This window comes from Anthonomus grandis, chromosome 5 (genome assembly GCF_022605725.1).
Source record: "Anthonomus grandis grandis chromosome 5, icAntGran1.3, whole genome shotgun sequence".
NCBI lineage: Eukaryota > Metazoa > Arthropoda > Insecta > Coleoptera > Curculionidae > Anthonomus > Anthonomus grandis.
Window position 1 is genome coordinate 18,466,144 of NC_065550.1, and position 26,513 is coordinate 18,492,656.

General features: G+C 30.4%; 1 long non-coding RNA gene across 1 annotated transcript; it reads left to right on the top strand.

Annotated features, from left to right (window-relative positions):
* The first annotated feature begins 24,861 nt into the window (after positions 1-24,861).
* Positions 24,862-25,548, top strand: LOC126736555 (uncharacterized). The gene is made up of 2 exons (XR_007660697.1): positions 24,862-24,990; positions 25,245-25,548. It is a non-coding gene; the product is annotated as an uncharacterized LOC126736555 (long non-coding RNA).
* Positions 25,549-26,513: the final 965 nt, after the last annotated feature.

Below are 26,513 nucleotides of genomic sequence, written 5' to 3' on the forward strand. Positions count from 1 at the left end.
TCTTTAAAATTAAAAAATACTGACCTCTTGTCCCAGAGTCGGAAGCTGATTTTGATTGTTTCAAAAGTAAATTAGAGCATTCTAGTAAAAAGTTTATATGGAATATGAAGATAATCTGAGCGAATAACGAGCATATTTGTGTAAAACAGATGTGTGTTCTTTCTAACAAAAGATACCAGATGTACCAAGCAGGTGTTGTAGGGAAACTTAAGACTTTAAAGTGCTGCCTACATGAGGTTTATAGTTTAAGTTTCAACATAAATCTTCAAATTTTTTTAAGTAATAATCTGGAGGCAGGTCCGTGCGTACCAAGAAGAGTAAAAATGGCTCTAGATAAAAATTTCTATCCTTAAGCTTCATGGGTTTTTTTGACAAATCAGATACAACTTATTGTGTACAAATCTTTATTGCGCATAAAAATGAAAAAATTATAAATTTTAATGATTTAATTTTCTCAATTCAAACAAGTATATAACCACCTTAGAGCTTAAGGACCTTAACAGCTTGGACGACCAGATACTGAAATAATACTTCTGTGCTTTTCTATAAGTTTGACGTTCGAAAAATATTTTTTTAAATATTCTATCATAAACTTTTGTTTCTCTAGCATTTAAGCCTTATTTTGCTGACTGTTTTCATACTTCTTTAAAAATAATTAATATTTGTTTTTTGTTTCTAAAAGTTTTTTTGAAAAAAAAATCTGTAGTAAAATTAGAAAATAAATAAAAAAGTATTTATTTTAAGGGAATAGAACATGTGTTCAGAACAAATTGAATAGATAGCTCTAGAAATCTGGCTATGTTTTTTTAATATCATTTAATTCTCACTGTAATTTAGCATTATTGCATTCTTATTAAAAAAAAAGAAAAAGAAAAATTAAATTAAGCTGGTATTATTAACTGCAGCTTAATATACTTTTTTCGTTATTAATAATTAGTTCATAATTCTTTTTAAAGTTAAATTCAGTGATTGAATCTGGCTTCTAATAACACATCTTCAAAAACATTTAAAAAAATATTTTCAATGACCAACAAAAATGATCATCATATATTTATTCTAATAAATGGGATTTACATAACTGGTTATTTATTATTTCTACCCACACATTCGCTCTAAATGTAATTTTGATAGCTTGTATTGTATAGCTTTATCTGTCCTCAAAACTTTTTTATAAAAAGCGCCATTTCAAAATTATCCTAGTATCTGACCATTTAGAAAAAAAACTATTAACCACTTCTTATTACAATTAACCTTATCATCTGGATGAAGATGTTCTACTGATCGCAAGTAAAAAGCCTTTTTGTCGTTATTGCGTAGGGTCCGCTTAAACTATCGCCTTCTAACTCTTAATACACTTGGATTTCTATCCAAATAATTAAGAATCCTTATTCTATTTTATTTAACTTATCTACCACTTACCGTCGCTTAATGTAAAAATTCTAAACATTTGTAAAAATCTGTAATGAATTGAGCATATGGTTATTCTAGAAGAACGTAGTACTTTCACACTGCTTATTCAGCGTTTCCAATGGCGTTTATAGATAAAATTAATATACTACGTTTTCGGCATAATTTATGACTTTATCGCATAAAAAATGTCAAGGTTTTGACATGTCATTTTATCTCTTTTTAGCTGCTAAAGTAAAAGGTTTTTTTGCCTATAAATACAAAATTATGCTTTTCTTCAAACTTTTTTTTATCTCGAAATTGAAGCTACTTGAATTGAAGATTTTCATTTTATTTTAGCAAGTTAACGCCCATTTAATATTCCCAATAAAGAATTGAAATATCATGCATCTAAAATATGGAAATAATTATACTCTATTTCAGAAGTGTGTAGAGCAATAAAACCTCATTAGGTATGCAAAAGTGGTACCTGGTGATCCACCAATATTTTATGCCACTACCTTAGTTGGGTATTAGTTGCAATGTAAAATTCTTTCTTTTCGTTGATTGCAGGTAGTGCCACCCGGTTTTGGGTCAATTTATGAGTTTTGCCCATTGTTACCCACTGATAAACATTGAAAACGGTTCGCCAAAGGCGTGCAACTGGGACTTGTTTTTTACCTTATAATTAATGTACTTAAATGCTATTTTATTTTAGAAAGTTACTTTTGTTTAAATGGAATAATATATTTTTTTCACAAATTTATTGAACATAATATGTAGAGTAAAACAGTTGAAAATGTCACTTTTGGATCTGGCACTTTTTGAACAGTGTATAACAATTTTAAATTATAATAGATTGTAGTATTCTTCGTCATCTGACGAACTGTCATCACCTCTTGACATTATAATTAAAGGATCGACTGTCTGATCGATGAGGTTGTCAAGATCCCACATTTTGTCCTCTTGCTTAATTACATGCTGGACTGCTTTTCGCCAATTCTCTGGTGTCGCTTCCGTAATAGCTTGATCAAACAGTAGCTTAACATCTTTCATTTTAAAAGTCGTGTTTTGTCTTGCTACAAATCCTTTTACCTGCGCCCATATCAGTTCTATAGGATTTAGTTCGCAATGATATGGCGGTAAGCGCAGTACAGTTATATTATATTTTTCGGCTATATCTTCCACGGCGTATTTCATGAAACGAGTTTTGTGTAAGTTTGCTATTGCCAGCAGTTCTTTTTTTATCAAATTTGCTTCAAACGCAATACCTTTTGCAGTCAGCCAATCGATAATTTCTTGCTTTCTCCAACTTGAAGTTGGCGTCTTCTCTATTCGCCGTGAATGATAGCTTGCGTTATCCATAACCACCACCGAATTAGCCGGAAGAAATTTTATCATTTTACCAAAATAGTCCTCGAAAACGTCTGAGTTCATGTCTTCATGGTAATCTCCTGTGCGAGTCGACTCAAAGGTTAGCAGACCTTCTTTTAAAAATCCCTCTTCGCTTCCAATATGTGTGATTATAAGTCTTTGTCCTTTTCCCGAAGGTACTTTAATACCCGTAGACAGGCCTTCTATGAAAGCTTGGCGAGCACTGGTTATATTTTTGTCTTGCCACATTTTTTGGACTATATAACCTTCGTTAATCCACGTCTCATCAAGATAAAAAACTTTCTTTTGCTCCCTGCGGTACTGCTTGATACTTCTCAAGTATTGTCGTCTCCAACAAACAATTTCGTCGCTCTCCAGTAAAAGTGCTTTGCGGTTATGCTTTTCCCAGGCAAAATCCATATTTTTTAAAGTTTTCCATAAAAGTTTTCTACTTATCAACGGAATACTGTCATCTCGGCCAAGCTCCATTAAAATTTTGTCTAGGGTGGGTATTTCCTTTTTAAAATAAAAAGAGTGAACTTTTCTTCGAATTATACATTTAGCATTTTCATCAAGGACTTTTGTAGGTCGTCCTGGCTTTTGCTTGGGAGATTCCACTTGACCTGCTACTTTTCTTTCCCGCAACAATTTGAAAATGGTGGTCTTTCCAATTCCACTCATTCGAGAACATTTTTCAACAATTTCTTGCACAGTAAAACTGAGGTAATCGTGTTTTATGCAATCATGTACATTTAAAATAATAACTTTTTCACTCAGCGATAGTGGAGAATTTTTAGTACATCTTTTCGTTGGACTGAATACCTCCATTTTTTAAATATTGGGATAATAATATTGTGATTACACTACAGCGTAGTAGTGACTACTAACGTTTAAAATATGATTTAAAAGTATTTATAGTCTGTATATATTACCTGACCCCATTTTTGCATGTTACAAAGCGTTAAAAGATAGGTACCTATACAAAAGGATTAAAAGTATTTATTTAGTATTTAATCTCTTTCAAAATAAAGGCATTTAATCCGTGAAAATTAAATTCATAAATATTATAAGTACCTGCGCCTATGAACTACCACGAAATGTAGCCAAACAGAACGGAATTCCCCAGTTTATTGCTCTATACACTTCTGAAATAGAGTATAGTATCTATATAAGGAGATCTACATAACTGATTAATAAAGCACAATATCCTGTCACAAGTTAAAATCATATCATTAATCATACTATATTTTCAGAATCTCCGTCTTTATTATCCTCATGTTCCCAATAATTTTAATCTCCTTATCAGACCCAGATTGTTCAACAAAAAAAAGTAACACTTTTCAAAAATTTAAATGATATTTTCCTAATCGAGCACTATATATTTTCGAACAATGTAACAAAACGCGATAAAAATTAAATAAAATTATTGTCGCTCCATTATATTCAGCGCCACACTTTATAAGGATTTTAGATCTTGAATAAAGGTCAACATAACAACGCTGTTAATCAACAGATGGTTTTGACGTAACATCGTTATCGTTGTATGTAAGATAAATAATTTTATACATTTTGTTTCGTATGCAATACAGACAACGCAGCGCCTTGCTAATTTATTTTAATTTGTAAAAGTCCTGTGTCTTTTACAATGATGCGGTTTATTCGAGTAACAATTAATGAATAATTATTTATGTTTGTCCATTATGTAAAAATTTTAAAAAGCCTTTTTCTAAGTCAACTTTTTGATATTCAATTATGGACCTTATTCGAAATTTGTATATTATACATACCCTATACTAGGGTATATATTGGATAAAGCAATTAAAAATACTTAAACAAGATACTTTAGGAGCCTAAAAGACGATGGGAGACTAGAAGAGTATATGGTACTAGTACTACTCTTTTAAAGGTTTTTGTATTTTTAGGTAATAGAATGAATTTCACCAAGGCTTTCGGTTTATTAAATAATAGTCCATTACAGGTAAGCCTATAAGTACTACATACTATGCTAATTTTTTTTTTCATAACATAACATTATATTTCTTGTAGTCGTTTTAAATTCTTTCATAGACTAAATACTAATGATAGTGCTTGCATCTGCCATGCATTGATTATTTTTTTTTTTAGTTTAGTTTTTATATGGAATTTTTTATATGGTATTATTTAGAAATATTTAGATGTTTTGTTTGTTACGTATAGGATAGTTCACATATGCTTTCCTTAATATAAGGAGCATGCGAAGCGGTTTTTTTTATAATCGATGAACTGTCCATTTTGTCATACTTTTTTTTCATAAAATGTATTCTATTCTTTTTTTCTTATTTTGACAAATAAATGATTTGTATTTGTATTTGTATTTACTACAAATTAAGTTTACAACTATATAGCAAAAATGATACGGTTAGAAAGTATAGATTTTACAACGTATGACTTAATATAATAAAACATAATCAACTAATAGATTATATTTCAATTAAAAAATAGATAAACAAAAAATAATAATACAAAACAAAACTAGTTTTTATTATAGGAGTGTACACATAAATTAATAACAAAAAAATAATTTAAGAAATTTTTGTTTGAAAATGAAAGGCCAGTTGTCTGATTGTGGCACATACATATAGACAAAAGTCTTAATAATGTTTTAACGAACTTCTAAGACTGAAAAATTCACTTTAAACTTCAAATATGATTGTTGCCGTTTTGTTGTTCTCATGTGTGATGGTTTTGGTAACACCATTTTAATGTTTTTGAAGCATACAAAAGAGACGTCTTATATGTCAGGGGTAAATCAGGCTGTTATACTTAACGGACTTTCTCAGAAATTTAACCTCACATTCCTTATCTTTTTTACATAATACTTCAGCAATGTAACACATTTTTTCTTTTTGTCTATAAATTATTATATCGAAATAAAATCGGCAACTTATGGCTTTTTATTAAGCATTATATGACAAAAGAAGATAAAATTGATTTTTTGAATGATTTTAAAAATTAATACTTCAAAATATGCTTTCTCTTTCTAGACATTGAGAATCCACAATAACTTACCCAATGAAGCTCGATATGGAACAGAATTCATCTTGTTGCTGTATAGAATTTTTGACAGCCTCAATGTCAAAACTTACTCTAAAGCTGCCACCAAACCTAAGGGATGAGCAATTTGACCGGTTTGAATGTATGAGCAATTTTTGATTCTATGAAATTTTCAAAGGCAAATGAAAAAAGTGGTAACTTGTGTAATTTTATTATATATTTACTTATTTCCTCGTTCATTGGTAATTTGTTGATAGGTATATAATTTATAATATTTACTAAGGAAATTAACTAGTGAATTAAGTAGTTACCCAGTACTTTCCTTGGGGCTTTTATTACTTTTTTATTGCCTTTATACATTTACTATAACCTTTTGCAATACCCTGTATAAATTCTACTTTGCTCTTCATACAAGTTCCTAATTAAATTAAGTTTATGCATTGTGGATTTTGGCCAAATTTTCATATTTTATTTTATATTTTAACAAGTGTATATAACTGTTAATTTATATCGCATAACTTATGACTTTTTTTCTATAATCTCTTTCTATAATATAGTATTATACAGTGCTTTCATTTCAAAACGACCCACCCTTAATAACATTCTTTAAAAAAAAAAAAAAAAAAAAAAAAAAAAAAAAAAAAAACGTCAAATTAGATATACAGGGGGACGTTTAATTATGCATTTACTGAAGTTCTGTCAATCACCTCCTCACCTCCAGCTAACCTCACTTTAATATGTCAAATGGGAACCCCCATCGTGTGATACATCATAGGTAAGGAGCGTAAAATTCTCTTCTATTCAACGGTACCAAAAAAAATGAGATCGGTAAATGTGTAAGCAAATAGTTAGCGAAAATGTCTAGAAATAGTGAATATTTTATTTACGCCAAACTTTGGTATGTCAAATGGTTACCCTATGGTGTGATACATTATTTTAAAGGGCATTCATTATGCTATCAATGGTTGTAAAAAAAAATAAAATTGATTGACCAAGAAGCAATTAAAGTGTAAATCGGTAGGGTAGAAAAACAAATTTAATTAGTTTAACAAATTTATTTTATTAAATGTTTAAAATTCGCGCCGTTATTAGCAAGACAATAAAAAAGCCTATTGTCAAACTCCTCACGAACATTGGCAAGGGTCTGCCCGCTAATTTCTCTGCATTCTTGAAATATTCTATTTTTTAAATTCTCAATACTCTCAGGTAGGGTTTTATAAACTTTGCCTTTTAAGTAGCCCAAAGAAAAAAGTCTAGTGGGGTTAGGTCCGAAGAGCGCGCAGGCCATTCGATTGCACCACGTCTGCCAATCCACTTTTCTCGAAAATTTTCATCAAGCCACTCTCGAACTACCAAAGTGTAGTGCGCGGGAACTCCATCCTGCTGAAAATGTATATTATTTTCATTCAATAATATAGCACCATGTTGATCTACTTGATTTTCCATAGATTGGATGATGAAAGGGTATATTGCATTATCTAAAAGGTTTAAATAAATTTAGCCAGTGAAATTTTCTTCCAAAAAAAATGGCCCGATTATTTCATTCCCATAAATTCCTGCCCAAACATTAATTTTTTGGGATATTGGGTATGGTCTTCCCGAAAAACATGGGGATTTTCATTATCCCAGTATCTACAGCTATGTCTGTTCACCAGGCCATTTAAAAAAAAGGTCAATTCGTCACTGAAGCAAATGTTCTTCAATAAATGGGGATCGTCGTCAATTCGCTGGCACATCACTTCACAAAATTGAATTCTCCAATCAAAATCATCTTCTCCGAGTTCATGAAGAATATGAATTTTATAAGGAAAGAACTTATTTTTTTTTAAACTTTATGTATGGAACCAGTGATATTTCCACTTGTTGTTAGTTTTGCGGCCTTTGGTATAGACAAAGTTGGATTCATAGCAAATTGTCTTAGTACTTCAACTTGGCATACTTCATCGACAACTCTATTTTCATATTTTTTCTTATTGCAAATCGATCCCGTCTCTTCAAATTTTCATATCAATTCTAATACGTATTTATGGCTCACGTTTTTATCTTGATACCTTTCATTAAATGCACATACAACGTTATAACACCGCTACTATGACGTTATAAACTCATTTTCATTTCCGATTAGAAGGAAAATGAGTGGAGGAGTAATACCTCGACATTCAGAGGGCGCAACATTCAACCAACATTTCAGTGTTCTATTGGCTCTTATGGGAGTTTCCTCCTAATACCTATCTAATGAGAATTAATCTATGATGTCAATAAAATAGCCCAAAATCTGATCAACAGATTGCTTTTATACTAGTAGTTCCAAAAGAAAAATTAAGGGTTATAATATATAAATTAAGGTGAGAGAAAACCTAGAAAAAATGTTTACTAAAACTGCGTGAGTAACCCTACTGGCGAATGAAAAACTCGCGCCGGGAATTTTAAAATCACATATTTTGTCTGATTAACGGACATCCTCTCCTACTTAAAATTTGTAGGTAGATACTCTAGGTTGAATCCAGGACAGTTAGATATATGTTAAGCTAAGACATAATTCTGTTTGCTATGCAGTTTCTCATTATATCCCAGCGGCTGGAGTTATATGGAGACAATTCCTATTGCTACTGAGACGCACCTGATGATCATGTCACAGTTTAACATTAGATAGAAGTTTGAGTAGTAAAAATGTCTAAAAATTTTGGCACGACTCTCAAGTCGCTTAATGTGGGCTCTATATAATTTAATTAATATTATTAATATAATACTAATACAAATTCATTAATATTAATTTGACCCAGCAATCGTGGTCATTTTGCATTTTCGGTTATTCGGGAGCCTTATGTCTACAACATTTAGACAATTGGATTCTATACTCAGATAGCTGTGTAGTCATTGATATTCATGTTTTTTTAAAATAAAAAAAAATGTGAAAGTACTTGTGTGAAGCATTTTCGAATTCTTATCATTTCGAGTTCTCTATTTCTGAAATGTTTTGATCTTTTATCTGTTCAAAAGATAAAAAAAAAATTCTTTAAGATATAAAAAGTGAAAATTTCTGAATTACTTCCAATGACTTTTGATCTTATTCCGTTGCATATTCTACACTAATAAACTAACAGATTATTATTTTACGAAGCAGTTTGACTTTTGTTAAATATAGCTAATTTACCATCAAAATACAACCCTCTTTAAAAAGCCATTTAGCAAAAGCAATCAAGGAAACATTAAATTCAGGGTGTCTAAGCTACGCTAATTTAATCATCCTTGTATATTCATGAAAAAACAAGATAACAATAGCGCAAACTTAATTTCACGCATCGTGTATTTATCTTCTGAAACGCAAAATGAAATGATTAATTTGGCTTTAAAAGATTTACTTGTGATTTAAAGAACTAATATTTTGTATAATAAATGAATATGATGTACTAAATCATAAACACTTCGACGATCTTCTTTGGGATCAAACGGATATCACTAAATGACAAATATATGTGCATTGTGCCTCCCATACATTTTGCTCTTAATAATTTAGTTAGTCATCCAATTATTCATGAATCTGTCTAAGTATATTTTATACGCCATTGTATTCTACGACTTTCGACGATTGATAATAAAAAATACATGCTTGTCGAACCATTGAATCTATTAATCTAAGCCTGAATATTGCATATAATAAACATAAAAAATTATTGCGCAAAAACCACATAATTTAATTAAAAAAAAACATCCGAAATCAGTCTAAGAAAATTTTAGAAGACAATAAAATTAATCGGTCCACACAATTTGAAATATTATGTAATCATGTATCTAATTAATATATCTATAATATGTAGGAAACATATTATGTTTTAAAATTACAACTAATAGTAAGGTTTCAGGATCTATTAGGAATCATCTGAAAGAATTAAGAGCGCATGTTGAATTTAAATAGAAGAATTCACAAAAATGATAATAAAACAAGAAGAAAATTTAGAAAACATAATCTCTGAAGCTGAAATAATACTATAAAAAAAGAAGCAGAAATAAAAGACCGTCAAATATTACCAGAGTTAAAAAAAATACTATCGTATGGATCAATAACTTCAGTATCACTATCTTTAGTAGCAGGTTTTGATACTCGAACCATATGCAGAGTACTAACTGATAATCATTTGCACTACATTTGCATATTATTATTTAAATTATTCTAACATAATAGAGAAAAAACACAACATTAAAGATTTAAGACATAAAAAATATATTAAAACTATAATAAAAATATGTTTTTATTAATTACATGGGTACGAAATCGTCAGATGCTTCAAGTCGTAAATGCATAACTTACCTTAAGCTGGTTTGTTAAAATAAAAATATAAATATTGTAATAATCTTGAATATTATTTGCTAGAAACAAACTATTAAAGAAAGAAACAAAAAGTTTAATTGAGTATTATAACCTATATATAAAGTACTTTCTGATTAAAATCTTATTTAAAATTGATATTTTAAAAGTTTCATTAGGGCCATTGAAAAGATCATTTAACTAACACCTTATATAAAATATATATAATATTAATAAAATATATATAAAAGTTGTTTTTGTACCAACACAAAATGTTCCAATCCACTATTTTCTTTTACCTAAATCACTAAATAAACAGAATGAGGATCATCTTTACAACCTAAGTATTGCCTTCCTGGAAGGTGAGATCACAACGACATTTAGGCTGAATTATGAACATTTTATGATATTTGTAAGTAATTAAAATTTTTGGTGGGATGTCCCAACAATGTTAATTCCTAAATTAAACACCTTTTTATATTCGGGGACGTAGGAAACTGGCTTAGAAATAAATTTAAAGTGAGAAAACATTAAAAATTATAATTATTGTCTACGTAAATTGAACTTAATATTGTTGAGCGCAAAACTTCACCATCCCTATAAATTAAAATTGAATAATGAATACATGAGCCGGTAATATGCGAACTGAACTTAAAAGGTTCGCAGGATCGCCAAAGAAAAACATGAATGGTATCAAAACAGGTGTTATTAGTTCCATTGGTTAAACATGAATGTTTTACATAATATTCTAAAACCACATGTAATGTTTATAATTGTATAGCCATCATTTTATTAAACTAGTCGCTGTTAAATTACATACAAAGTTTATCAAGAGTTTTACTAACCATTATCACGATTTTTTTAATGTTAAGTGACAAGTATCTTCATAAAAATAAAAATTTGCAATTTTAATGACACAGTTAAAATTGAATTAATATAGGGGCCAGATATAGTATAATGGTAATCTTTTTTATATTCGATTTTATTTGTTTTTGGGAATTTTAATTTCTTTTTGACTGAAATACTAAATTTTATATTTTGTGAGCAGTTTGAACTTCATTTGAATATTTTAATTGGTTTCTTCCACAGACGGTGAATTTTTATTAAGCAGTCTTTAGCTGAAAGTAATTTAAATATCCTAATTTTTATTTATTCATAAATTATGTTTATTTAAAATAAAAGAATTAAAATATTTTAGATTTATTAATACCCGAATAGAGGTAAGACAAGAGTAAGTATGACGTACCCAAACTGCTAAACAAATCCTGAATAATTAGCAATCATAATATCCAATAAAATCAGAATATGAATTTTATTATTATAGTGTACAGTGTCCCAAATGATTTATTTAATTTAAGTTGAATTTAGTATGTGATATCCCCTTAATCTCATTAAAGTTAATCATGTTATCACTATATCTTTGATCGGGTGGAGGGAGAAAGCAGATAGTCCAAATTTATTATTTTAAGTCATTTCTGGTGTGCCTTAAAAGGTTCCTATATTAGTTCTGTATTGTTTGAAAAAAAATCAGTACATGAATTTTTATTTTTATTTTATTGACGTATGTGATATCACGTATGTGATATCACGTTAATCATATTTTTCCAAATATGTATGAAACGTCTAGCCTCACCTTACAGAGGGAGAAAAACTCAATATCCACTTCTAATCTAAACTATTAACATTTAATCAGATTTTTAAGCTTTTATTAAGTAAATCGCTCCTATTCTTTCTTCTTCAACCTAACTTTGTTAATTTTGTTTTAATCAATGCTTTAGTTTCATTGATGAACACAGAATTTGATTTTCTATCTTACGTTGAATGTATATCGACGGCCTTGGAGAGGTCAGATCGTTGTACACGGACTTCTCCATGGCTTTTGACCAAGTAAATTATGCAGTATTACTAAGCAAGATTGAGTCATGTGGTAACGCTAGATCTTTGTTCTGGTGGATTGACAAAAAGAACTCAGATAGCTCGAATTTATTAATTTTTAAGTCTACCAATATTAAGGTTTTTTCGTACCTAAAGGTTCTTAAATCTTAAAGTTTCTTATTGTTTAATTAATTTTTAACTGGTATCTTTAAGTGCAATGCGCTATAATTTTTCATGAGTACGACGAAGTCCCTTTGTATAAGATTCCCATTCTTAACTCTCACTTGAATATGTGAGTACTATATTGAGGATTTTGATGTCATTCGTGACAGCTTACTCACCTTAAACTCCAGATATTTTTAACACAGCCCACAAATCATTAGGATTGTTTGCCTTTTGACTTAAGTTTAAGGTCAAGCAATGTTAATGACAACATTAAGCGCAGTACATTTGAGTTTTACAATGTTAATGTTAGTGGTATATTATATTGCTCATTGACTAGCTCCATATACTAGAGTACGGCACATGTGTCTGGAATTTATTAAAAGTATAGCACAGATGGAGTATTCAGCAAGATCAGAGCGGATTTCTTACGATATCTATTCAAGATATTTTAGACATATCACTCAATATTTAATTCACGCATCTATTCGTACCCAACGCAATATTATTCTGCTTTTCTAGTTATTAGTCTAGGAATCTATAGACATTAACTTTCTTAGCATTTCATTTTTAATAATTTGTTTAAGATTAGTTTAGCTACTAGTAGTAGAACTCTTATGACTTTTTATAAACGATTTCATCGAACTATGAATCGCATGGAACAATCAGCATTTGTAAGTCAACAATTTGTAAATCATACTTCCAGTAGCAATTAAATAATCATTATAAATTGGTGATTGGATTCACTCAATCCGATGCAATCGATTAATTTTTTTTTTCAATAATTTTCCAAACTAATATAATTTTTTTACAATTTATTTCGTAATATAAGTTCTCCCTCTTTACTTATGAGCTGTTCCAAATATAAATATCTAACTTTTGTTTTAAAAATGCAGGACTTTACTCTAGACATTTTGATCCTTCTAAGCCTTCAATAAGAAGAGAGAGAAAGCTTTATAAAGAATGGTATAATCATACCTGAAACTAAAGGAAAAATATATGATAGTATCATAAAAGTACCATGTACTTTATCTGCCTCATTTTGTAAATACAAATGGAATCAAGTAGTTCCCTAATCACGTACTGCAGTATGTTCGTTTTAGAGATACTGAACTGATAAAGGCAGAAGTACATATCCTTAAATTCTACTATTTTATATCATACTGTCAATATATTCGGCAAATAAAAAATCTAGAAAATAAATATGATTTAAGAAATGTGTTTTTATAAAAGCAAAGAAAATTGTATTTTTATATGTTTGAATGCATATTATCACTCTGACACCAAAGATTAAAAATCAGTTCATAACCAAATATATATTTTGAAAATAATACAGATCTTATATTTTATATGAGAAAATAATTATGACAAACACGTTAGATGAAAAATTTTACAAATGAGTTCTTTGAGCGACTCCTAAATTTAAAACTTTTGACCTGGTGAACTTATGCCAAAAAACCAACCAGCAATTTTCAGATTTCGAAACAGAAAGAATCGCAGAAATCCTATAAACCAAGGATCTTAAGAATTTTAAGCTTCATGGTTGTCTCCTTTGTGATATTGATTAAAGGAAGATTTAGTCGTCACGGCAGAGTGGTTTTTACTGTAGACCGATTTGAAATACTAAACAAGTAAATATATAATAACTAAGCGAATATATCAGGAAGGTCAATGCTTCACATCAGCCACATCTAAATTTCTCTTCCAAAACTGCCGAATATTGAGTTAATGAGCAAACGACACTCTTCATGGGGAAAAAACTTCTTGATAAGGACGCTATTATTATTTACAAATTAAAAGTACAAAAAAATAAAAAATAAATAAAATTTCCAAGAGGTCCTAACAATAGATACAGATTTGCATCCAATGTTGAAGAATATGATAAAGATGTTAATAGCACTACGAGAATATTTAATTATAACTAAGATGATATTTTAAGACGATTGTGGTACAAACGCCATTTTAATAAATACAAGCTAAGTGTTGCAATAAAATATAAAAAATATCAGCAGAAACTTTATAAGGTAAAACCACTTTGGTAGCAAATACTAAAAAAAATCAAAATTATGCGAGAAATACCATCCATTAAAAGAAAAACATGGTAATATCGATTTTAATACCAACCTATGACTTTGATGGGCCTTGAATCTTGCTCATATCTTAAGTATAGTTTTACAAGTTGGTCTAAAAAATTCCATAAATCTACTGATTATATAACTATTCATATGTAAGTCTTATTTTTTATGTCTGTCTTTATTATAATTAATATTCCTTGTCATTTCGATCTAAGCTCTCTAAGCATCTTAATCTCGATTTCTATGAAGTAGAGCTAATTTCTAAAACTTATGTAAATAAATTAAAATGGAATATTGTCACTTTGTGATATATTTGTTAATTAAAAAAAGTATCTTTCTTTCCTTAAAAATGTTCCCAGTCATTACTTTGATTGGCGGTTTGTTCGGTTCCTTATAATGTAATAAAATTAATTCAGCAAACTTTACAGACAACAATGAAGGAACGATCGTATCTTATTGTAAAATTACCGGTACGAAATATTTGCCCAAAGCGACCATTGTACATTTTCCGAGAACGACCGTTTTGGTTTTAAAAGTATGGGCCTTTTACGACGATTCACATCGCCTTTGTCAATATAGACTTGGTAATCACAGGTAAGAAATAAAATATCGGAAATTAGGTAGTCATTGGTATGGTCAAATATATCGCTTTATTATTAGAGGAATTCTTAATAGCAGTGTTGCCACCTTTTCTGGATTATTTTAAAAAAATTAAACTTAATATTGAAACAGTTCATTCTTGAAGTAAAGAAAAATATGCATATTGTGGTATTGTAATTCATTCTAATACTTGGTAGAAGTAAAGTAGGTAGTTCAGGGGCCAGAGTTCTTAAACAATAACAACATTGACGTAGCGCTGATTCAAGAAACCTTCCTAAGACCGCACACTAAACTCAAAATACAGAACTACAAAGTTTATAGAAACGACAGACCAAACGTAGTGGGCGGGGGCACGGCAATACTAATCAAAAGAAACATTACCCACCAAGAAGTACCGCAACGTAATACAGACCTGGCAATAGGAAACACAGCAATAAAGTATTCTTAAGAAACAAAGAGGTTCTCATTCATCATCTCAGTATATAAGCCCCCATCTCAATACTTAACAACAGAAACATTAGACACTTTTTTTAGAGAAGACACCTCCACCATAGCGGCGAGGGATTAGAATGCAAAAAATAGAAGCTGGGGATGCGTAGCAGAGACAGCAGCCGGGCGCACACTGGAAAGATACATAAGTGTAAATACCATACAGGTATTTACACATATATCAAGCTCGACGTCCAGTTGATTGTCCTTAAGACCAACCTACTTCTACTAAAACTTGAGAGTTTTGATCTATTAGCGCTAGAATATTTTCGGGCTTCATCGCACTTTGTCTGGACATCTGCGCATTGAAGGACCTGACACATACTATCACTGACAGTAAATATTATTATTTCATGGTAATAGTCCTGGCTAAGACCTGGCTAAGACCAAAAGACCCTACACACTATGACCATACCACTCCTGATATTCTAGATATAGCTGTCGCAAAAAACTTAAGCCATAACATTGTGGTTGAAAATATGGACCCCATTAGTTCCTCTGATCATACACCAATCCTAATCACTATAGCTCAAACCTTTATGCAAGATCCCTATCCTGAAAAACTTATCACCAACTGGGAAATGTTTAAAAATATAGTTGCAGAAAATCATCAAATCCCAACTCCAAGCTCTATTGAGTAAATAGATTCCTTAATAAAACAATTAACAGATGCAATTAAAGAAGCGTTTAATTTAGCAACCACTAAAATGCTAATCCCAAACACCCACTCTATAGTCTTCCCAATGAGAATTAAAAGGTTAATAAGAATAAGAAACAGACTAAATAAACAGGCTAGACTGCAAAAAGACCCAGAGACAAAAAGAATTGCGAATAATCTTACGAAAAGAATAAAAAACGAAGTCTTCGACTTCAGAAATTAAAGATGGGGCAATTTTTTAGAAGAACTTAACGATGGCGATGAAGACAAATGAAAATTCTGGAAGGTTTTAAAAATACTGAGAGGGAGAACAGAAACAGAGTTCCTGCCCATAGAAAGCCAAGACGGTCTTCTGGTATACTCGGACTGGGATAAGGCGGAAACTTTTAACAGATCTAACAGAAAAAAGCAATTGTGGTAGTAATACCTAAACAGGGTAAAAACATTAAAAAACCGGAAAGTTACAGACCCATTAGTCTGCTGCCATCACTGGGAAAAATCTTTAAAAAGACGGTACTAAGCAGATTATGGGAGGAGCTAGATGAACTCAAAATAATCCCGGAAGAGCAGTGCGGATTTACAAGAGGATTATCAACTGAGTTGCAGCTTGCACGGATACAACATAGTCTGGTGAATTCATTTAATGCGAAGGGATCTACCGCCATGATCACGCTCGACATCGAAAAGGCCTTCGATAGAGTGTGGCATGACGGTTTGATCTATAAGTTGCAAAAATTTGGGGTGTCCGCAAGGTTCACTAAATTTATTAAAATTTTTCTGAAAGACAGGGAATTTACTGTTAAAATAAATGTAACTATCACCTCCTATAACAGGATGAGAGCGGGAGTTCCCCAAGGCTTCCCGTTCGCACCAATTTTATTCAATATATACCAAGCGGACATTCTAAAAAGCACACACTATTCGCAAGTCACATTATTCGTGGACGACACTTTAGTCCAGATATCAGCATACATGCAGAGTCATCTAGATAAAATTATAGAGTGGGCAAACAACTGGAAAATTAAAATTAATAGTAAGAAAACAGAGGCCATTCTAATAACAAAAAAGCATGACCGCAACATCCCAAAATTGGCAATTTCGGGCACGCTAGTCCCCTGGAAAGAAACCTAGGATTATATTTCGACAAAAAGAATAACTTCGTCACGCGCATTATAAAGCAAATTAACTCGTGCAATGGAACCATTCATGCGCTCTACTCCTTTCTCTGCAGGAGCAGTAAGCTCTCTTTGACTAATAAATTAACGGTCTATAAACAGGTTCTACGTCCTAAGTAAAGAAGTTACTTTACGCCTCAAACATTTTCTGGAATACCACGAAGACGAACATCAGAAAGCTTCAGGTGTTTCAGAATAAGTGTTTGAGGATGTTCACAAATGCACCCTTCTTCGTAAGGAATGTTGATCTGCACTCTGACTGCAAACTTGATACAATACAAGAATACATCATTAAAAAACATTCACAGTTCAAGGAAAAAGTCAGAAGTGTAGACAACTCCCTAATAGGAGAATTTCTCCTGAGACCAAGAGAAAACCGGCCATGGAAAGGCGTAATGTGATATTAGCCGCCGAACTCAAATATGACTACAAATCTTTTAGTATCACAGGCTTTGTTTTCTCTGAGAGGAGTGGGGCTCGGGCTCTGGCTGCACCCAAAGATAACTGGCAACCTTTCCTCGAAGCCTAATTACTCTTTCCTATCCTGAAATAAGTTAAAAATCTTTTAATCCAACCTCAGCACCCAGATGCTACAGAGAAAAGTAGTATAAGAGATCAAAGTACCATAGCACGCAGTTGCAACTGAGAAGACCGGCAAGAGCAATAACAGCTAGTCCGAAAGAAAGTGTAACAAAGGAAGTAGGTAAGACTAAAGCGTACAAAATAAACCTCCTCTTAACTCTCAGCAGAATCATTGAATGCTTCCTCAAAACCAAGGAAGCTAACATTGTGTCATCGGTTACTATCACTTTATCAGTTTTCGGTATCAGGTAGTTCATACAAAAATCGAATAAAGCAATTTTTAATCTGTAGAAAAAGGTATGTCTTGACTTAATGTAAGCACCATCAATCAGAGAAAAAAGCATTGGATTATAATGATCAGGAGATACTATTGAAACGTTAAATTGTTATTTCTCACGAATGTAACGTGATTCTCATATGTATAATAAACAGCATGCTGTTATCGGCAAGCTTTATTATAGTCACCGTAGAGTCTTAATTAGTTAGATCTATTGTTGAATGTATATTATGTACAATGTATATTAAATTTAAATTACCTTATAGCTGGAAAGTCATTATCTTATTTGTGTCTGAGGTAGTTTTGACTCTGGCATACATTTTAGGTCTTGACTCAATGTATTTAGTATTTCGCCAACCATAATTAGTTGGTAGTAGATTCAAATTTTGTGATTTTTTTTTTGAATAAGTATACAACTTGAATAGTTTTATCTTATATTTTAATATGTTTGAGTATATTGCTATATTTTGTAAACCCATTCTGCATACTATTGTTATGTTTATCTTTTTCACGGATTGGAGTATTGTAAACTTAAATGTAATTTGCTTCTAATTTTGCATTATTCTGTGTTTTTTATTTGAATGTTGGGTTGCACTAAAAGATTTGTTTATTTTTCAAATTGAGTAAATTTTTAGTTAATGTTTCCAGCTCTTCCTATAGGATTTATTATGTATGTACCTTTAGATAATCAATCAATATTGTATAAGAAATTTCAAGTTAAATAAATTATGTATTTTTTTTAATGAGAAAGATTTACAGTTACAAAAGGAACAACAATTTTTTCAGGTAGGATTAAAATATCGTTAAGAGTCTGAAGTAAAAGAAACTATTTCAAAGGTACAATCTTTGCACCGAATTTATCTATTTTTGTTGTTCTGAAGCAGGTAATCAGCAAATATCAAATATGATGTAAAAAATAATATAATGTAAAAAAATTAAATGATTTTAAATGCCCTTAAATATGGATGTAAATTTTAATCGAAAAGAAAAAGTGACCTGAGGGAAAATATGTATTACTTTATTTATTTTATCAGGTAGAATTTTTTTAAATTTCTTACAGACAATTAAATAAGATTAAGCATATTTCTGTATTATGAATAATTTTAAAATAACTACTTGAAATAAAACTAATTAACTTTATAGCGTCGTTTTCAGCTAGCTTTAGTATCTATTTATTTTTTACGGACACTTCAACGGGGCGAAAAATAATTGTTACTAGTTTTCTTCATTCTTTAGAAAAGAAAATAGTTTAACATTTTTATAAATGAATTATATTACTTCACAGAAGCCTCACTCAGGTTAGATCAAGAATAAAAAAAGAAAAATGTATTCCCGTTTCTTATTTAAAAGAAAATATGATTTTTTAATTGCTAAAATATGCGTTAAATTATCTTTTATTAAATCATATTTAAAGGAAGGAAGAGCTTTAGGTTACTATAATATACAGGTGATTTTTTTAATATTGCGGCAAAAATAAAATTCGTATGAACATATTGTCTAAACGTCTTCAAAATATGAAATACAGGGTGGTAACGATAAGTAAGAAAAACTATTTTTTTCCAATCAATTTAAGCCTCTCGTAATTTTTTTCTGTCAAACTCAACAATCTTAAATTACAGTGCATTATTTTCTTTAAAAAAAAAATACAGAAAATATACTTTAGCAATAGGACAATGCGAAAAAAATGGTTTTTATCATCGAATGAAATAAGATTCAAGACAATATATCATGAGACCAGATACGCTAAAAAAGAAATAAAGAATTATGCTATAATATAAATATTCAGTTAAAAGTCCGCATGAATGCCAATGGCAAATATAATAATTTTTAATTGTTTATCGGAAAATGACTCTGCCCTCTGGATGACATATTTCTGAATTTTTTCGCAATATTAAAAAAATACCCTGTATATACCTATTTCCTAACAAAGGGTCGTAACTGATTAAACACTGAGTTATTTATTACATAAATACCTAGATTTTTAACGAACTTTAGTAACTTTACCTCCAATAGCTTTTTATGTATCTAGTATATGCAATAATCACGTATCTAACAAAAGTTAATTTAAAAAACACGCCAAGTGACCCATTTTACATTATCAGATTTAAGGTAATCTAACATATTGTGACGTAAAATACATTGCTTCAGAATTTATGTAATAGATGACTAATTAAATTACATGTTATAATAAGAAAAGTTCAATCAAGTAAGGACTTTTTCCTTAAATATAATTGCCACTGGTTCATCATACCGAATAAACATCAGCTTAGAAAGACTTATTGTGCTCACCTCAATATATAAGTTACTTCGCCCAAGTTAACTCCTTTTTTTTTGTTTTTAGTTTATCCCTACTGAATTTTAGTGAGTTTTTTCCTATTTATATTTAATTTCACATACCTATTTTCTTTATTCAACTATCTCATTTCTAGTAAATAAGATGTTTTCGCTCCACTTAGAAAACAATTCCACTTCATGCAGTGCTTTTCGGTAACCCTCGAGCAGACTCCACTTTAGAAGAAGGCAGATCTCTTTCTTGCTTTATTCATTAGCTTTCCTGGGACTTAAAGTTTCCCACGTCTGTCTGCTGGTATGCACAGGGGCATGAAAGTTTAGTAATGATAGCATTGGGGAACAATTTATTTAATTAATCATTCCTTTGTCACCAGACCTCAGAGCTAACTTATTTCGCTGAACCTTCAGATTTTTTATATTTAAGTCGCTCTTCGTAACTCAATGTTGCACTCTTTCAAGCCTTTTTCGATGAATTTTATTATAAGTTGACTACACTAAAGAAGAGTACTTTTAGTGGGTTTGACCAGGGAAAAATATAAATATTTAAAAACTTTCAAAATCTCTTCATGGTTTAACAAAAACTCCCAACACCTTAAAAGTTTACTAATTACCTCACCAATATGATCAGTGAACCTAAATTCAGAAGCAAACAGCACACCAAGATCTTTTATGACATTACTCATTATCTTAACATCATTCAGTCTATATGGAAATTTAATCTGATTTGTCTTTTTCGAAAATCTCATGATTTTACATTTTGTTAGAGTTAGATTCATTTAGTTTTCTGTACATTAGTTAAGCACTTCAGAAATATCTGTCTTGTTTTACAGTTCTTTGAAGTGATTCTCATTAGATATTCTATTAAAATACTTTAGATCGTTTACTAAGTATAAGAATATTGAATGTCTGAAAAACTTTGGGATCCCTGGGATACACCAGAGGTAACTTCTTTCTCCCTTGATTGAATTGAATTGCTGCAGCACCAAGATAATAATAGACCACATACTCCACATAAACATAATTTCTGTAGAAAGATGTGATTGACTTTATTAAAAGCTGTTTTAAAATCGAAATAAATTACGTTAACCTAGACCTTATTATCTAAGGCATTAGCTGGTTGAAAAAATTGTCAAATCTGTTTGGCAAAATCGAGCGTTATAAAAATCATGCCGATTCATTGATTAAAAAATCACGCTTGCCATCAAATCATGATTCACAATTGATTTAAATATTTTTTTCATTAAAAAGATTTAGACCTGAGATTGGCCTGTTATTCATAATATGAGATCTATCTCCTTTAAATAATTTGTGAAAATATTTTATTTCTGAGAACGTAATTGTAAATGGAAGAAAGTGGACATGATAATATGGGACTACAATTTTTAAATAACACAGGTGGAATCTTCTGGACCAGAATCCTTATCCACCTTTAGGTTAATCATGTTTTTAAAAACTATATTACAGTCAATCTCGATATCTGAGATGCATTAATTACCATTAAGAGAATTTTTGACTGCCAAGTTATATACAGACTGCTCCAAATCTAAAAAGACATCATAGTTCATTGGCAAGTTTATTTCCAAAATTGGGCGGTGTTCATTAATTTTTGAAAGTCATGACTGGTTTTTACTAAATATGTATGATTATCTATATTTGAAAATACTCGATCTAAGATTCCATTATTTATGTATACAATCATGACTTATTAAGGCGGTTCCTATATTTATCACAAAAGCTACCCATCTTCCAACTGCCATCAATGAACACAAATGATTTCAAGTAGTTACGCAAATTATAGTTACTAGCCACAAAGAATTTGGAATAAGAATCATTGTCAAAAATATAATTAATCTAGTTTGCATGATCTTCATAAAAAGACTCTCTCGAACTTGGAATATGGTATAATCCACCTATAATAATATTTTTTACCGTCTTTATCAATTTATTCATAAATTTCATCTACAGACGTTTCTGCGATAGTATACAAAACTGATTGATAAGAACTTTTAATTGTCATAATAACACCAAAACCTCTAAGTTTCCCTGAAGTAACTGGATCTTTATCTCCTCTATAAACTATACAGTGATCGCCTAAAGTTCCGCATAAATACAATAAAAATTAGAGACATGATTTTTTGAGAAAACGCTCGGACCCGTCGAATTTTATTTTAAGTTGCGCATTAGTTCACATAAATTTTTGTATACAGGGTGGAACAAAAAAAACGTACGTCTATTTACAAATTAAGATAAAATGGAGGATAAAATGTTATAAACTGTGAAAACTCTTGTTAATGTATTAAATGTTCAAACTGATCCCCATTTACTTTTTGGCAGAAAGCAAGACGGTTTACAAACTCATGTAAAACACTATCAATTAGTTCGGGTGATATACGTCTAATTTCATATCTAATTCTATTTTTCAAATCTTCTACGTTGTTTGGCTTCTCAATATAAACTTTACTTTGCAGGTACCCCCATAGAAAATCGTCGCAGAGATTTAGGTCTGGTGACCTAGCCGGCCGCTCTATTGGCCCTCTTCGTCCTACCCATCTTCCTGGGAATCCTGTATCCAAGTAATTACGGACATCTCGAAAGAAATGTGGCGGTGCGCCGTCTTGCTGAAACCACAAATTATCTATCGGGACAGCAGGGTCTTGTTCATCTGGGTATAGGGCAGCCAAAGCAGGGATAAGATCTTCTTGAAGAAAGCGTTGCAAATAGCGTTGTCCTGTTAAGTTTTCTTTGAAAAAGTATGGCCCTAATTCTTTATTTTCCACGATACCAGCCCAAATATTAAAAGATTTACGATACTGTGTATGAGCCTCAGTTACCCAGTGTGGATTTGACACTGACGAGTACGGACAATTTTGCCAATTTACGACACCGTTTAAACCTTAGAACATTGAAAGGCTAGAATTAGTAAACAACAACTTTGTTTGAGTCCAACATGTGCACAGGGGCAAGAGGGGTGTTTTATTTACAAACATATGTGCCGATTCTCTGTTGTCAAGTCGACACAAATTTCCAACGGAGGAAATTTTTAGCTATATTTTAACAAACATTATAACGTTAATTTAACTTATTTCTGTTATATTTTATAGGAAAATTTAAAATAAAAAGTATAAATACTACAATTAACCTATTTTAAGAATAAATATAATATCCTTAAGCAAAAAAAAAACAAAATTATTAACATTCTTATCCCTAAAACTGCTTCTAAAAAATTTGAAGCGACAACACCGGAGCTTAAGCGCCTAAACCATACGCGTTGTGTCATCTGTCAAACGGCTCTTTGTTTATATTCGGGATTCGTGTATTTTCTTTAATTTTTGGTTTAAAAAGGAAAAAAGGCCACGTTTTAGTGTTTTTTTAAATTGCTAGGATGGCAAAAACTTGTGTCGTTTGTCCCGCATCATGATAAAAACGTGATTCAAGCCGATCTTTTCACAAGTAAGTACCGATACTTTCATAACATCACATCATGGGGTAACCATCATCATAAACGTAGAATAGGGGATCTTATAGATATAAACCTAATAAAAATTTGAATGTGAAAGTGTGCGTAAAATACCAACATATTTATATTTTTAAATCTAAATATTTTTTTGAACATATTCATCTATTAATAGGCTATAAAAGATATAAAACTAGAATTTTGTCCCTGGTTTTATTACAGGATTTCATGTTTTTTTTGTTGTTTTGGCAGAAAAAATGCATAATACCTATGTACCTATCTATATATAGTTTGATATCTATGTATAAAGTTAATTTTGTCTTTCTTTAAAATTTGTTCCATAATTTTTTTTTGTTTTACCTTATTGCAACTTACAATAATATATATAGTAATTGGCACCACATATTAATTTATTACTGTAATTTTTTTCTGCTTTTTGATTAAATATCAAATACTTATTATAGATTGCCCAATGATTATGCCCAATGGGAACAATGGGTTTCATTAATGGAAATCAACACATTTAAAAAGAACATATTTGTTTGTTCAGATCACATCCTTAGAAGTGATATAAGGGAGATAAAATTATCAGTAGCCAGACTTTATTAAAAAAATCAGCTCTACCTCAAAGGTAATTTTTTTAAATATATTTTTCTAGTATATTTATAGGTATGAGTATATTTTACCTTAGAATTATTGATAAAGGTTTGCATGCTTTTATTTACTACATTATGTAAGCTAAAAAAACAACCTTTTAAAACTTGTGCTTGGGCTATGTTGTAAAACATACAGCTTCTTCACAAAAAGTATTAGTGTTACTCATATAAGATTTATTTATACCTAATACTTATTAAATTAGGTATGTGTGTAAAACTATTTTTTTACTAGGATTTCTGATGCACTGGTTAAAAACACAGCAGCCAATAACTCAGTTAATTTACCAAGTGATTTACCCTTCAAAGCTACAGGGGTAGCTTTCCTGAAGAGTGCAAAAACTTCTTTAGCTTTCAAAATGGTATATAGTACAAACAGTGAAGCTAATATAGACACGTATGGATAATTAAAATAGATTAATATTCTTGATACACCAAATTTTGTATAATTACAGATCTGATCATTTATCATCAACAATAACTGCATCTGAGAATTATAGTTCTACAGTAACCGTGGAGTCTAGGTCAACAATTACTATTTCTCATCCAAGCCGTTTTTGTTTAACTGCTACACATTCCCTGACTCTGCCAAGGAAAAGGTATAAATACACTCGAAATAGACTACTAGTTTTATGCCATGTATCATCCTATTCTATATATCTTATTTAAAAGTGATATGTTATTTTATTGTATTATATTTGTTTAATTAAATGCAATTAATCAAATGTATGACATTACAAAGATTCTCTATAATAACATACATTTTATTGATCAATTGGATTATCATAATACATTTTTTTAATTTTTTCTTTTTAATTTTGGTAATACTATATTTTTATGTATATTATTCTAGGGTAAAATCAAAATGATATCCTGAGGACCTAAGCACTGATGATTCCACCGTTTCAAGAGCTTAATCACTTGTCACCAGATTATGGAAAAAAAATAAAGAACAAAAAATTAAAATTCGAAGATTGCAACAAGCAAATTTGCGCCAAAGAAATTAAATTAGATGTCTCAAGTCATTATTAAAATACTTACATGAAATAATAACATGATTTTATGGAAAAGCCCAACATACTACATATTTTATTTGACTTGTAAAAGCACTTGTTTGTATATTACTACTAATAAACTCTCTAATCTAATCTATTGTACATAGTCTTTATTCTTAGCTTTGTTTTTTAGTCTAAATTAATATGATATAATATTTGGTATTAGGTATTATATAGGTCACTATTAAATGTCTCAAAACCATTATACAGGCTAAATACTCATAATACAAATCTTATAACCTACAAAAAACCTGCAACTCCTTCACAATTTGAACATCCTTGTAGTTTTAACTTTTTCGGCTAAAGCAATACTGTCCCTTTGAAAAAGTCAGCAGCATAGAAGTATATATTATGTGATGTAAGTAAGTGATGGAAAACTGAGTTTTGTCCAATATAACAATAACAATAAAATTTTGCAAAATGTTAAAAATTTGTGTCTTAAAACATGATTTATTAAGAAATCTATAATATTATACTAATAAAATATTTAATTTTCATAAAAATGCTTTGACAAAAATGCTGCATTTCATTAGGACCTTCCTCTAATGAAGTCCATTAAAAAAAACACATAAATAGCTCATAAATGGTAATATTACTTATACTCAAACTCTTATTAATTAATAAAAATTTATCAGGTAAATATTTGTTGACGACGTCACTGGTAAAGAGTGCTTGTATCTGTGACATAAACAATGCGATCGAGCGGCGTTGCGATGCCATTACCGTTTTCTCGTTTCTTCGTACTTTATTTTCATTTACTTAACTTATATTGACTTCAATATAGAGTATCTTATCAAATTTATTTTTAAAAAATGCTTGATATTTTATTAAAGGGGAGCAGTAGTATTATTTTGTGCCTTCGGAAACAACTGAAAATTTTTATGATATTATAAAGTGATTTTTGCTATTTCTCTATAAGCACTTGGCATCATTGCATCAGAGATGTTGCAAGCAAACAAACCTGCCCATAGTTCCACGGCATGCTACTTCTAGCCTTTCAATGTTCTAAGGTTTAAACAAAAAGTTGCTTCATCCGAAAACAAAACTCGTAACACAAACTGACGGTT